The sequence below is a fragment of the Misgurnus anguillicaudatus genome, chromosome 18 (assembly GCF_027580225.2).
Source record: "Misgurnus anguillicaudatus chromosome 18, ASM2758022v2, whole genome shotgun sequence".
In the NCBI taxonomy this organism is placed as follows: domain Eukaryota; kingdom Metazoa; phylum Chordata; class Actinopteri; order Cypriniformes; family Cobitidae; genus Misgurnus; species Misgurnus anguillicaudatus.
In genome coordinates, this window is record NC_073354.2 from 17,063,470 (window position 1) to 17,076,929 (window position 13,460).

General features: G+C 39.6%; 1 protein-coding gene across 2 annotated transcripts in view; it reads right to left on the reverse strand.

Annotated features, from left to right (window-relative positions):
* Positions 1–10,846, reverse strand: part of daam1b (dishevelled associated activator of morphogenesis 1b) — a 69,664-nt gene extending 58,818 nt beyond the window's left edge. For both annotated transcript variants that reach the window (XM_055185694.2, XM_055185693.2), the window contains exon 1: positions 10,506–10,846. The gene's annotated coding sequence lies outside the window, so the exon portion shown is untranslated. The remainder of the gene's footprint in view (positions 1–10,505) is intronic.
* Positions 10,847–13,460: the final 2,614 nt, after the last annotated feature.

Genomic DNA, 13,460 nt, shown 5'->3' on the forward strand with positions numbered 1-13,460 from the left:
GTATTAGGTTTTTTTTAATAGACCAGCTTTCAAATGCACATTTAAAGTGCTGTCCGAGGTGGGGTGTTGGTCTCTGAGCTCGGAAATTTGGCCTGAATTCCACTCTTCTTGACTGGGATAGATACCAGCTGACAGTGAGGTGTTGGGGTGGCGGAGGAATGCTGCTAAAATGTCATGGGATGGCTATTTATACAGACCTCTTCTTGCGCTAATTGGATTACATGATCAAGTACAATACAATACAAATTTTATTTCTATAGCACATTTTAAACAACGGCCATTGTGCTTAGTCTTCAGCAATCACACAGGCAAAACTAAGTCCTGTTCACCGGTAGAGGCGGCAAGCACGAGTGATTTACATGTTAAGTCAATGCAAAGACGCAAATAGGCATCCAAGGTGAGGCGCGGATGGCGCGTTCAGCGCGAATTGAGCTTTGACACGTAATGCACGCGAGATGAAAAATCTGTACTTTGGCAGATTTTCGAGCCACGTTAACCAATTAGGAGCTTGCTCTAGCACTGACGTGATTACAGGAAGCGAGCGGAGGCAGAAAAACAAAACAACAATGGAGGACAATCATCAGCGCTACACGAGACATCTTCGCACTTTTACATGAATTAAACGGCTCTTGTTTGGAAGAAAGTGAGTGAGGAGGTCGAACAGGAGGTCTGGTGAGCTCACTCAATTTGAGCTATATAAGCCCCTTCCATGATGCGAATTTATGCGTGAATGTCTCGAATGACTATAATAGGCTTTATGCCACTTGCACTACTTCCTGAACTTCAGCCAGCTCCTTGTTTCCTGTCTGCCATTATTGGACAAACTGATTAATCCAGGTGTGCCTGAACTCAGTAGTCACAACAACAATAATCAGACACACCTGGATTAATCAGTTTGTCCAATAATGGCAGACAGGAAACAAGGAGCTGGCTGAAGTTCAGGAAGTAGTGCAGCTGGGCATAAAGCCTATTTCACGCACGAATGTAGAGAGTAAACTAAAAATGTTCAACTACGCGCGAATAACGCGTTTTTGCCGCCTCTTAAGGTCCTATAGTTTTAGAAACCTGAAGAAACCTCTGACTAGAAGATCTCATATTTCTTGTATTTTCTGATAAGGTAAGAAAAGGTTAACTATTTATTTTAATGCAATATCATGCATGTAACCAAACATACTTTTTATGCCAGATTACAATGAACAGTATTATTAATCTGCAAAAAGCAATCAGTCATATAAACCTAGAGGCTATAGCGTGTCCATACACATTTTGACAATTTAATGTGTGATTTCTGTCACTGTCAAACATATAACATGTGTTAATAAGCAGCTCAAATATCTCTCTACTATTCAATAAGCAAATTTCTTAAATTGTTATTTGCTTACGTAAAATTTATGTAGGTAAAGTTAACATGAAAATACAAACTTCAAAAACATAACACTTAATAGCAAACAGCAAACTAAATAGCATATGCACTGTAACAACCTTTTCAAAATAAAATGCAAACAAAATCTAAACCAGATTTTTATGAAACCAAATATCACATGAATGCAAGCAGCCTATGCTGAATATTAAATCGTGATTTCATAAATATGTTAAAAACCTTCAATTTTTCAATGAATTTCTCTTTCCATCATACAATGTGTCTTCACTTTGTATAGCGATCAACCATCATTCATTAAATTTCCCTCAACGCATGCACATTGAACAGTTAAAACAGCCAGCATTCAAAAGGAAAGTGTCCGCATTGACTTGTTGACATGTAATATGAGCTCTCCTTTCTACTGTACCTATTCAGCTGACACAACAAACAGTTGGTCACGTGACTGCTTTGCATGATGAAAACACAATACCCAACGCAACCCTGTGACTGCCACAGGGGTCGGCGGCACTCGACGGTTAATCTTTTACAGAGAGATTCATTATGCTGTATGAAGCAAGAAGCAATTACTGCTAATGCAAAAGACTGAAACAGCAATAAAGACTCACAGCATGTGCCTGAAGCACTAGAAGGAAAATGATGAAAGTTTGTGGCATGTCTATATATAACTTCCTTGTTATTTGCATACAGGTGTTCTTAGTTGGAATTAAAATAAGTAATCATTCTTGTACCAACAAATGCTTATCTAGTACAGTCAAGAGTCATTCAACATTATCAACAGAATCAGAAACGGTCTGCTGACTCATACTGGTCCATGTACTCTTTAAAAAAAATGCACATTTCGTGGCTGTTAGTTCATGTCTGTCAGCTTTGAAGCCTTCCGTATGCCATTCTCAAGAGGTTGTCAAAACAAACCTTTTGCAGATCCAGTACAGAAAATGTACAGTTTCTCTCCTCTAAGAATTGTACTGACAATATTATTGACTCATCCTGCTCTACAGAGATTTTAAGCCAATCAAAATCTCTTTAGCATGAGAATATCCCTCCCCCTAATACAAAATATGATGTCTTTTGGCCATTTTAAAGATATATGTCCTGTTCAGACTTGCTATTTAAAAAGAAAATATGTCAAACGTGATGTAAAGCGATTTCATGGGGTCATTACAGAGTATACATCTCAACGGTTATGTGAAAAAAACATGCATATACTCAAATATTTATCCTGTTTTTAAAATCTTAAACAAACTGGAAAGAATGTACTGTACACTGTAAATAAATAACCAGTAAAATGAACGTAAAAAAAAACATTCTCAGAAAACAAACGGGAAGCAGGTTAGGGTGAAAACCTTTCACAATGACGGATATCACAACTCCCAGACAAGTCTCCTAACAACAGGGTCCCAAGAAGGAAGCAAACGGATTCAAACTTGAATAAAATTGTACAAAAGCTGTCACTAGGACAGTATCCTTTGAAAAGGCCTTAATATGTACAGGTATGTATACATTTGATGTACATATATGCACTTTTTAGGTACAGATGTGTACTTTTGAATGGTTCCTGCCTCCATGACATCTTTAGTACCATTTCTTCTGCTCATTATCATTGCCTACACCATACAAATTTCTCACTCAGAAATGTATACCCATCTGCAATTCTGCACCTGTCCAAATTGAACACACACACACACAATACTTTTATACAAAGTATAGCTTCAATTGCCTATTTAAACCCAGTGGTGTTCATACTGATACAGTAAATGTATTCATCTTCCAACTCGGCTCACCTCTGTCCCTGCGGATGGCCTAATCTCCCGTGAGCCTGTCTGGACAGGCCGCATTCCTCACATATCCAGCCAAGCTCTGCACAAACCCACTGCCATCTCTCACCACTCAACCGCTTGTCACTCTTCTTGTGTCCCCAGGGCACGCGTGGTAATTGGGTTCAAGTCTATGTTTGAATCAAACGCTCCTTAGCTTCTGTTATTTTTTGTCAACAACATGGAGACAAGACAATGTGCCCTGTTGTGACCTCTCACAAGCCTAAATTTAAACTAAGCGCAAGTATTACATTTGATGCATCTTAAATTCAGAATGCATAATGGATGATATGCTGTAATGCATAATGCATAATTAATAATCTGTGCAAAAATTGTCCACTAAGATATAAAGGGCGAATGTAAAACTAGTGATCAATCACATATTACATTTACATTTAAGCATTTGGCAGTAGCTTTTATCCAACGCGAATAGCATTGCAATACATTTTATCAGTATGTGTGTGTGTTACCTAGTGAACCCATTGCACTGCTAACCCAATGCTTTATCACTGAGCTAAACAGGAGTACACATTCTGTTTACGTGACAATAGATTATGCCTCAAAAGCATAGCAATAGTTTGGAAGTCTTGCGATAGTTTTGGCAAGACTACAATATCAACCACAAATGATATTCTAGTTTTATAACTAGTTTTATAACTTTCCCTTAGCAGGCTAACTCTTTTATTTCAATAATACAGCTTTGTTTTTCCATGTACATATTCATTTTTTTAGGGTTTCCTGCAGAAAATTTGTTAGTTAAGGTGGTAGGGTTGGGCAGGTAGACGGGGCCGGGGGGCGTGGCAATCAAATGGGCGGGGCGTACGGGTCATGATGAAAATTAAAATACTTTTATTTAAAACACTCAAATAAAACTTAATTTTGAAGAAACTATGACAGAAAATCAACACATACTAGATTATTAATGAATTAAATTCCTCTAATGGGAATAGCTGCGTGATGAAGTGAAACTAAAGGGTTAATAAACAAAAACTGAAGCAGATGTTATAGAACGTCTGGCGAATGATGATAGAAAGCGCAAAAATTGTAAAAACTGAGTATTTCCTTTCCCACTATTAATTACATTATTATAAAGGAGTGTAACTACTGTAGCATGTAAATATTGCACATAAATAACATGAGCAAGAGCGTTCAACAATTATATCTAATCAACAGGCACGTGAAACCTAGCTAGCAGGTTGCTCAAACAACAAAATCACCAGCTAACTTACTTCAAATTTGCAAGAACTATAGACGAATACAATAACAGGCTTAAATAAACCCAAAACATAAGCCCACTTACAGTTCTCACGGACACGTGTTTTATCAACTGTCTATCCTCCAGACATGACGGACCACTTCTTTATCTCATTTCGGCCGTGTGGCGCGCGTGCATGCTCGCGGTGTGAAGCGCATCCGCGCTGTTCTCCGAGATGTTTTATCAACAGGCTGGCTAGTTATCCTCCAGACAGTGAAGGTCCGCACCACGTCTTTCTCATTTTGGCCGGGTGGCGCCCATGCCAGCTCGCGTTGTAAAGCGCGTCTGCGCTATTCTCAGAGTTGCACTTGACGGCCTTTTGTGCAGCAAAATTGTTTTTCTTTTTTTGGACGGCCTAGTTAAGGAGGTAGGGTTTCCCAGCTTAGGCGGGCCGCCCGAACTACAAAGTGCTGCGGGAAACCCTGAAAAGTTTTAAAGGTCACGTTCTTTCTTATCTAATTATTTAAACCCTACACTGTAAAAAATTTGCTGTAATTTTGCAGCTGGTTGCCAGTAACTTACTGTAGAAGATAAAGTCTAAAAATGTTTCATGTTCATTTAACTTTGAACAAAATGTTGCCAGTAAATAACATAAATGTAAAATCTACGGTAAGTTACTGGCAGCGAGTTGCCAGTAATACCCAGTAATACTGTAATTTCTACAGACATTTTTTTACAGTGTAGTTATAGACTAAAGGTCGGTTTGGACTACAGCCCTCTACTTCCTGCTTTAATGACGTCAGTAGAACAGTTTTTTGACTAAACTCAGTCGCCACTAAACAAACTTCACAATCAGATACGTATTTCTGAAGGAGGGACTTCATAGAACAAGGAAGACATCAGGCCGTTTTGAGGACAGTGTAAACACTGGTATACAGATAAGTAAATTGTGTGAAAAATATGTTTTTTTACACGTGAAACATGAACACATGTTATATTGCGCACTGTAAACACAATTAAAGCTTTAAAAACACAGAAAGAACAGGACCTTTAATGCCATTAGTGCTGTTTACTGAAGCCTTTCCACAAGCAGTGTAATGGAGACTACATTAATGGATACGCTGGTGGTTTGAAATGTCATAATATAAGTTTGATGTGTAAATAATTAGTGTCGCTATAACTTTCTACTGTAAAACAGTGGTCCAATATTAACATTAAAGCTTTAGATCTCTCAAATGCTACATTTATCAAGTTTAAAATTCTTGATATTATATACAGTATGTATGAAATGTAAACAAACAAGCCTCCGGTTACTGCCATCAGCCACATACTGTTTGTGGCATCTGTTCAATCTTTCGCTTTATACATTTCGTCTCAATGTTGTGACCTGTTTTGTAGTCACACACACACCCAAGTCATTCTAAACCAGCTATAGTAACACGACACCTGCAGACAATGGGTGGAGATAGACGGCATTTAGTGTGTGCTGTTGGTTTGGAGATTATGTCTCAATGGCCTTCCAGTCAGTCAGGTCATCAGACCGGAGGAGAAACATTGAGGGAAGTGGAAAGACAAGAATGAGGGCCATATATCAGAGAATACTGCCATTGACTTAATCCACTGTGACAGGCCGGACACCGCACACTTCACCAGGCCTTTTTTGTACGAATGCCTCTACCTACATATGTATTCTCACCTCTTACTCAGCAAAACTGATGACACAATCAAATAAGATTGCTTGGCTAATGCACAGTTTAGACAGGAAGACAAGACATTATGCACAGAGGATGGATGTAGCTTTACTACAAATGCTGCTGTGCTTTACTACAAATAATTGCCAAATTTCAACATATACATGGCATGCATTACGCAAAAATCATGATGGATCTGCTCTGAAACAAAAGTAATATCATTGCGTTACGCCTTTATTTATAAGAACGTAGAGCAGAACAAGATCTCGCAAACCTTCGCAAGCGTTTACTACCACATGAAAAAAGTACAACAGAGTCCCAAACACAATTTACAGTTCTCTTGTTAAATTACATCTTGGCACTAGTTAATATTAACGACAACCAACCAGACTGCCAAAATATTTAGATGAGTAATTGTAGGTGAACTGCAAGTTGGCAATGTTTAGATTCGGTTGCCTGGATGCTGTATGTAATTGTATCCAATGTAAGGTCAACAAAACGGTTTCTGAGGCGTGAATGTCACTATGACAGATCGTCCGGGGACAATTCTGCGATTCAGTTCTCTCTCCAAATACTGACAGCGGGGCAGGTGGTAGCAGTGTTTAACTATGCACTGTTTTATTACTGCAAACATGCCATTTTTCTTGTCTGAAGTGTTTACGCTTAACTCACGACTTAAAGAAAAGGGCCGTTCATACCGACTGTGATTAAATCGCCTTACTGATGGCTGGCTGCTAACACGCATTCCTATTCAACTGTATCGAGAGGCGATCATGTGACACCCAAACAATTTTATAAAAAATGTTTCTCAGCGCAGTACTGATTCGAAATCCCACACTAATCCCGAACACATTTCACGCACCGATACGTCTCTAATGCTTGTCGCAGCTAAAATAGCGGTCTTAAATCAACATTTAGAGAAGAATTGGGGAACCACTCCTATGCTCACCCAAGAGGACCCCTTAGCCAGTATATGGAGAGTGAGATATTGTCTCAGGCTTTGAAAAGAAGTGTTGAGTAACACTGCAAATGTGAGAAAAGACCTTCATTAATCATGAGGGTGGTGGTTATGGCTACGGGCTACGTCTCCCCCTCACGCTCTAATGAATCTGGATGGAGGAGAGAGACCCATAGCACAAGCCAGGCCGGGATTCCTCCGATCAAGCCCCGATGTGAACTCAAAGCTGGGGTCCAGATTCCAAACTCCCTCCTGTCAAGGCTAATTTAGAAGGAAAAACAGGCGGGGAAGATGAAGAGGTTTGAATAGCTTCACCCCCTCGCAGACAGCCTGTCAAACATGTTCAGCAGACAATGAGACCACCATCCCCCCTCTCGACACTTGTCCAAACTGCATACACAAGCACACACAAACACACATATAGCATGAGCATTCCTATCCACACCGACACACCCTCAGAGAGGCCTCCAAAAAAAACTGAGGAGTGATCATGTTTAAAGGAAGTTTAACCTTTTTGTGATTTAAGGGGCTCGTTTTTACTGTCAATTACCCTGACCATAAAAAGCCATAATCCTTGTACACCCAATTAAACACAATTACTGGCACCAGCTGCAATGAAACCAGAAGATGATGACCATAGCTTAAGCTGGCATTTTTATTTTATATTGCCGTTCCTGTAGATCAAAACATATACTGATAAATCAGTGTGTAATTTGAAGATAGTTGGGATAAAACAGCTTATTGCATAAATGTAAATATAACTGCAATATCAAACTGTGCCATTGAAAGCACACTGTCTGGCAAACATACTGTGGGACTCAACTGGGACCACATTAAAACCTAGAATTAGCTCATTTGAAACCTGAAAATACAATTTGAAGCACATTTACCATATGAAGTAATGAATAAGCAAAATTTGAGAAATAAATTGTCAGTAAATGTATAACAATTCAAGTGAAAGTCAGATTTGTTTGCTTCTATTAAAGCATGCAAGATGTTTGGGACATTCTCACATCACGCTGGGATAACATCATCGGTTTGCATAAACATACGCGAGTGCATGTTGTCATTAAAGCAAAAGGGAAATGGCAAACACTAATATATTTGATATTTATCATGTCAGTGATTCAATTAAACATTTTCACTTAAATAATTACTAAAATAAAAAGATTTATAATAATAATAAGCCGAAAACCTTGACTTGGAAGATGTGGTGGGTCAATGTAACGTAAAATATGCTGAAGACAGCAGGCATGTTTGCAAAAGGTAGTTTGAACTTGCCCCGGTGAGGTCTATGTAAGGGCCACGCCTGTGTATGCACTGGCCCGAGGGCCCTGAGATATGTGTAGGTCATAGAGAACAAAATAGAGAGATGTTGGTGAACCCTGAGACCCTTGCATGAGAGGAAATGACACCTGATACAGATGCAATGTGGTTTACTGCCTCCATTGACTACTGTGAATGCTAATTTGATTATTTATATGTCCCTTGTGTGTAGAGAAGTCCTTATGAAACCCACCAAAGTTTGTCAATTTTACTGAAACAAAAGATTGACGTATGACATTGCTATCGCTATATTACCGCTTAGGAAAAATATGAGTTGCATTTATGCCTTTGACAGATGCTTTTATTCAAAGAACCTTGCAGTGCATTACCAAGTACGCATTTTATCAATATACATGTTCGCTGGGGATCAACCCATGCCTTTCGCAATGCTAACGCAATGCTCTAACTAAACTACAATTACACTATTATGCAGGATGTACAAGAATTTTTCTCTTTGCTTTGATTTTAAAGAGCACCAATGGTCTGATTCACAATTTTACATTTCCTTTGGTGTGTAAGTGTGTATTAGTACATGTTAACGATATGCAAAAGGTACAAACCGCAAAGTAAACGACGACGCAAGTTAACGCCTCCGACGTAAATCTCTTTTGGACAACAACAAACACACGGATTGTAGGCAACAGTTTACTTTCTGAGATTGGGAACGCAGACAAGACCGACATGATCGTAATTCCTCGCGCTTGGACCTGCAAGTTAAATCCTGTTAGCATTGCATTGAAAGTGAATCTTTCAAACATGGTAAGGAGCGTCACATTTCTACATTTCTGGCTGGCGTCAGAAGTATTCAGGCCAATCACAACGTACAGTTTAGCTGGCCAATCAGGGACACAGTGCTTTTTAAATCAATGAGTTTTGTACAAAATCAGTGCAATTCAGGAAGAAAGGGAAATCTGGAGCTACAAAAATGTACGGTATGGGGAAAATAATGTGACGCAAACACGTTGTATTATACCAAATACACAAAATAGTGTTGTTTTTTTATCAATGAAATAGTTGCACTAGACTAACTTGCATTTTGATGCCGTTGGTTTATACTGACTCATGTAAATCCAGGAGCTACACCAAGGATGCCACCCATCTTTCCCTTTTTGTTGTCATGGCAACCAACACATTCAACACCAGCCGCCGTTCAACCCTCTTTTTAGGCTAATCTAAGGACAACCAAAATTGATGAACATTTTGGATGACATCTGCCTAAATATGACTCCTCCAATTCTGCACTGAAACGAGTGCTTTGTCAGTTCAATTCAAATCATTGAGAAGATAAACCACCAATCTTGAAACTCAACGGGTGAGCCACGCCCTCTAATTAAAATAATTGTAATATTGTAGCCTATAAACTGATTACCCTTTGACTGTTTAAGCAGAATTCTTCCTTAATAATGTTAAATCGCAAAACAAGACCTAGTGTGACTGTGAACACTTAAAAGGTACAGTAACACCTGCAATGTGACAACCAGCATTTTCTTTGAAAGCAAAAAACCGTAACTAACATCAAATGACAGCTCAGAGCAGATAGGTGGGTACAGTGCCTTAAATATACTGTGAGAAGTGATCAGCTAAGGACAGAAAAATGCAACCTAAGAACATGCTTTTCAACACCTCCCATATGTCACGCGTGAGAGAGAATGCACCCAAACATACACTGAGTCATATAACTTAGTGAAGAAAGACCGCGAAATTAATGACAGTTCAGTGGAAAACCCATAATAAAAGGGTCGTTCTGTTTTCAAGGTGATCTCCATTCTCCTTATCTGCACTCACACAACCCCTTCATAAAAATGGATGCCTGCAAACCCATGAATGATTTTCCTCGCACGCGCGCCGCGCAGCTCTGATGGAGAGTAATGCATAGTTTGCATTAATCAGAGCTGTATGACATGGCACCCATCTAATAAAAAAGCAAGGGCTGAAACCAGCGGACTAGTTCACTATCAGCAGCAGAGCTGTACACGTCCACACACCTGCCCTCACAGCCTGTACAACCAATAAAAGCAGAGATATGAACAGCACGGCATCGTCCATTCCGAACCGCAACCATATTTCTCGCTGCCACGAGACGGAGAAATCTCTAGGATCCTGTCATTAAATCCTCAATGCGGTGCGCGTGTTAACTTACCCGGCTGCGCTTGTGCGTAAAGTCCGTATACTGCTACATCCCTGACAAGGAAATAATACCGGTTCCAGAGCGAAACGACACGCGCACAGGATCTTCTCTAAAGAGCTCGTAAAGCATGTACATTCAACGATGTCACTTCGGTAATCGGAGTCATTCCGGATATACGAGCGTCGTGGGTCAGTCCAAAAATGTGTCCATTTTACCGTCACGCTTAAAATCCTAAAGCCGGCGGTGGCGGACGTGAGCGATCCGACCCGCTGTTCAACAGCCCATTTCGTACAAATGCCCCGCTACCCCCGTCTTTTCCCTTTCTCGCTTTTCTTTTGCTCGGAGGACACAGGCACAAATGATACTATCGACAAACCACGCCTCTTTTCAACACAGTCAGCTCGTTCATTGGACGCGAGCGAAATATAGACTCCGCCCCCTATGCTAGTCGTTTATCCCTCTAGCCGTTGCGTTCTGCTGCGGTGTTTACAGTTTGTTTGAAGAAGGATGGAGAAATAGACAATCTGTATGTTTGAGTGTTCACTTCTGTTTGTTTATTATGGGGGTGCCTAAATGAAAGTCCATGAATGTTGGGTTTTAATAGACTTGACATTGCCATCATCAGCAGTGCATAGATTCCTCCAGAGGGACATTAGAAAGCTAAAGAAATGAAGAATGTTAAAAATATACTTGAAAAGAAAAAGACACATCCTTCATCCAGTCTGTCAAACAAGCACTGATGCTTGCTCAAATGCTTTGGCAATGGAAAAACCATGGGTTTGTTCCCTGCATGGGAACACACATGATAACTTACTGAATGCACTTTTATTAAAAGCATCTGTCAAATCCATAGATGCAAACACTGAGCAAGCTTTTAAAAATAACTTTTTTATCTAGGAATGAGGACCAAACATACTGAATATAGATGTCTGTCCAAGCCATTATAGACTGAGGATGATGACCCCCCAAATGCCACCTGCCACCAACCAGCAAGTGGAAAGAGATGTATTACCAGACTATTGGATATTTGAAATGAGGAAATGACAAGCAAATGAGAAATTACAGCCTATGAGATCTTAAGGTTAACAGAATTTACCCTTCACAATGCTGGTAAATGTGTTCCTGCAGATCAACCGTGTTCGCAGTGCAAAGACTAACACACATAAATATATCGCTGGAATGGACTTTAAGGTACTTTGGATAAAATCATCTTCCAAATACATAAATGTAAATCCTAATTCCCAAAACAACTCAACATACCAATAGCAAATACACTCACCTAAAGGATTATTAGGAACACCTGTTAAATTTCTCATTTATGCAATGGCGTAATGGTGGGGGGATGTTTTCTTGGCACACTTTATTAGTGCCAACTGGGCATCGTTTAAATGCCACGGCCTACCTGAGCATTGTTTCTGACCATGTCCATCCCTTTATGAGCACCATATACCCATCCTCTGATGGCTACTTCCAGCAGGATAATGCACCATGTCACAAAGCTCAAATCATTTCAAATTAGTTTTTTGAACATGACAATGAGTTCACTGTACTAAAATGGCCCCACAGTCACCAGGTCTCAACCCAATAGAGCATCTTCGGGATGTGGTGGAACGGGAGCTTCGTGCCCTGGATGTGCATCCCACAAATCTCCATCAACTGCAAGATGCTATCCTATCAATATGGCCTAAAGAATGCTTTCAGCACCTTGTTGAATCAATGCCATTAAGGCAGTTCTGAAGGCGAAAGGGGGTCAAACACAGTATTAGTATGGTGTTCCTAATAAACCTTTAGGTGAGTGTATGTCAAGAAAAAAAACAACTGAGCTCATTTGGTAAAATAAGAGAGCACATTGACTATATTTGTCATGCATTTGCCCTGTTGTTTAACATTATTTTAACAAATGCTTCCACTTTACAGCTTATTGCCAAACGCTTAAATAAGTTTGTCTTCAAGCAGCAGAACATTGGATTAATGGCTTTAATAGCAAATTAAAGAGAATCTAATGGTAGGGGGTATAATTCCTATTGTTGTCATTTGGCACAAGAGACCATGCAGCAGTTGCAGACAGACTAACAGTGGAAAGCGAGAAAAAACAAAACAGCGAAGCCACCCTCCTGTGGAGCTTGTCTGGAAGAAGCTTCTCTACACCTCTGCAGACCTTCAAGCACAGTGGAGAAAGTGTGATAGTCTTTTATCAATTGATAAGAAGTTAAAGTTGTTTTTTCATATCTGCCCAAATATTTATGGTAAATGGACTCCTTACCCAAAAATAAAATGACATATATCACTACTCATGTTTCTCCAAACTTGTGCACCATTCCTCCAAAAGATACCATTCACTTTAAACTTCAACAATTTAATTTCTGGGTGCACTATCCCTTTAAATATATTAATGTACGGGAGCACACACATGTAAGTCTCTAGGCTAACAACCCAGAAACATAAAGTCGTAGCCTGGAATGTATACAAAAACAAAAAGCACTGCCAAACATTTTATATTTATCTAAAACATCAGCGGTTTTGGCTGGCTTCATTATCTCCCAACAGAAGACAGCCTACTGTATATGAACTCATTAAAGACACAGCACTAACTCAGCTGTTTATTTTTTACTTCATTGGGCTTGACTAATAACTAACAATGTGTATAGAATATGCTTAAAGTTAGTCAGTTCACCTGTTTAATCGAGTAAACAGTTTCATGGCAGGCATCTGCTCGGCTTCGCTCTCTAGACTTCCTTCTGCAAAGCACCAACAGCAGCTGCAAAAACAGATGAACTCCATTCCCATCAGTAAAGCCATGAGAGAGAGAGAGAGAGAGAGAAAAGGAAAGAGAGTTTATGAGGATATTAGTAGCAGAGTATGGGTTAAAGGGCTGATATCTAATGGGGGTTTAAGCCGGAGACTTTTTACTACTTTCTATGTGGACTTTACGGATAATCTGATAAACATTTCGTCCAATATCAAGCT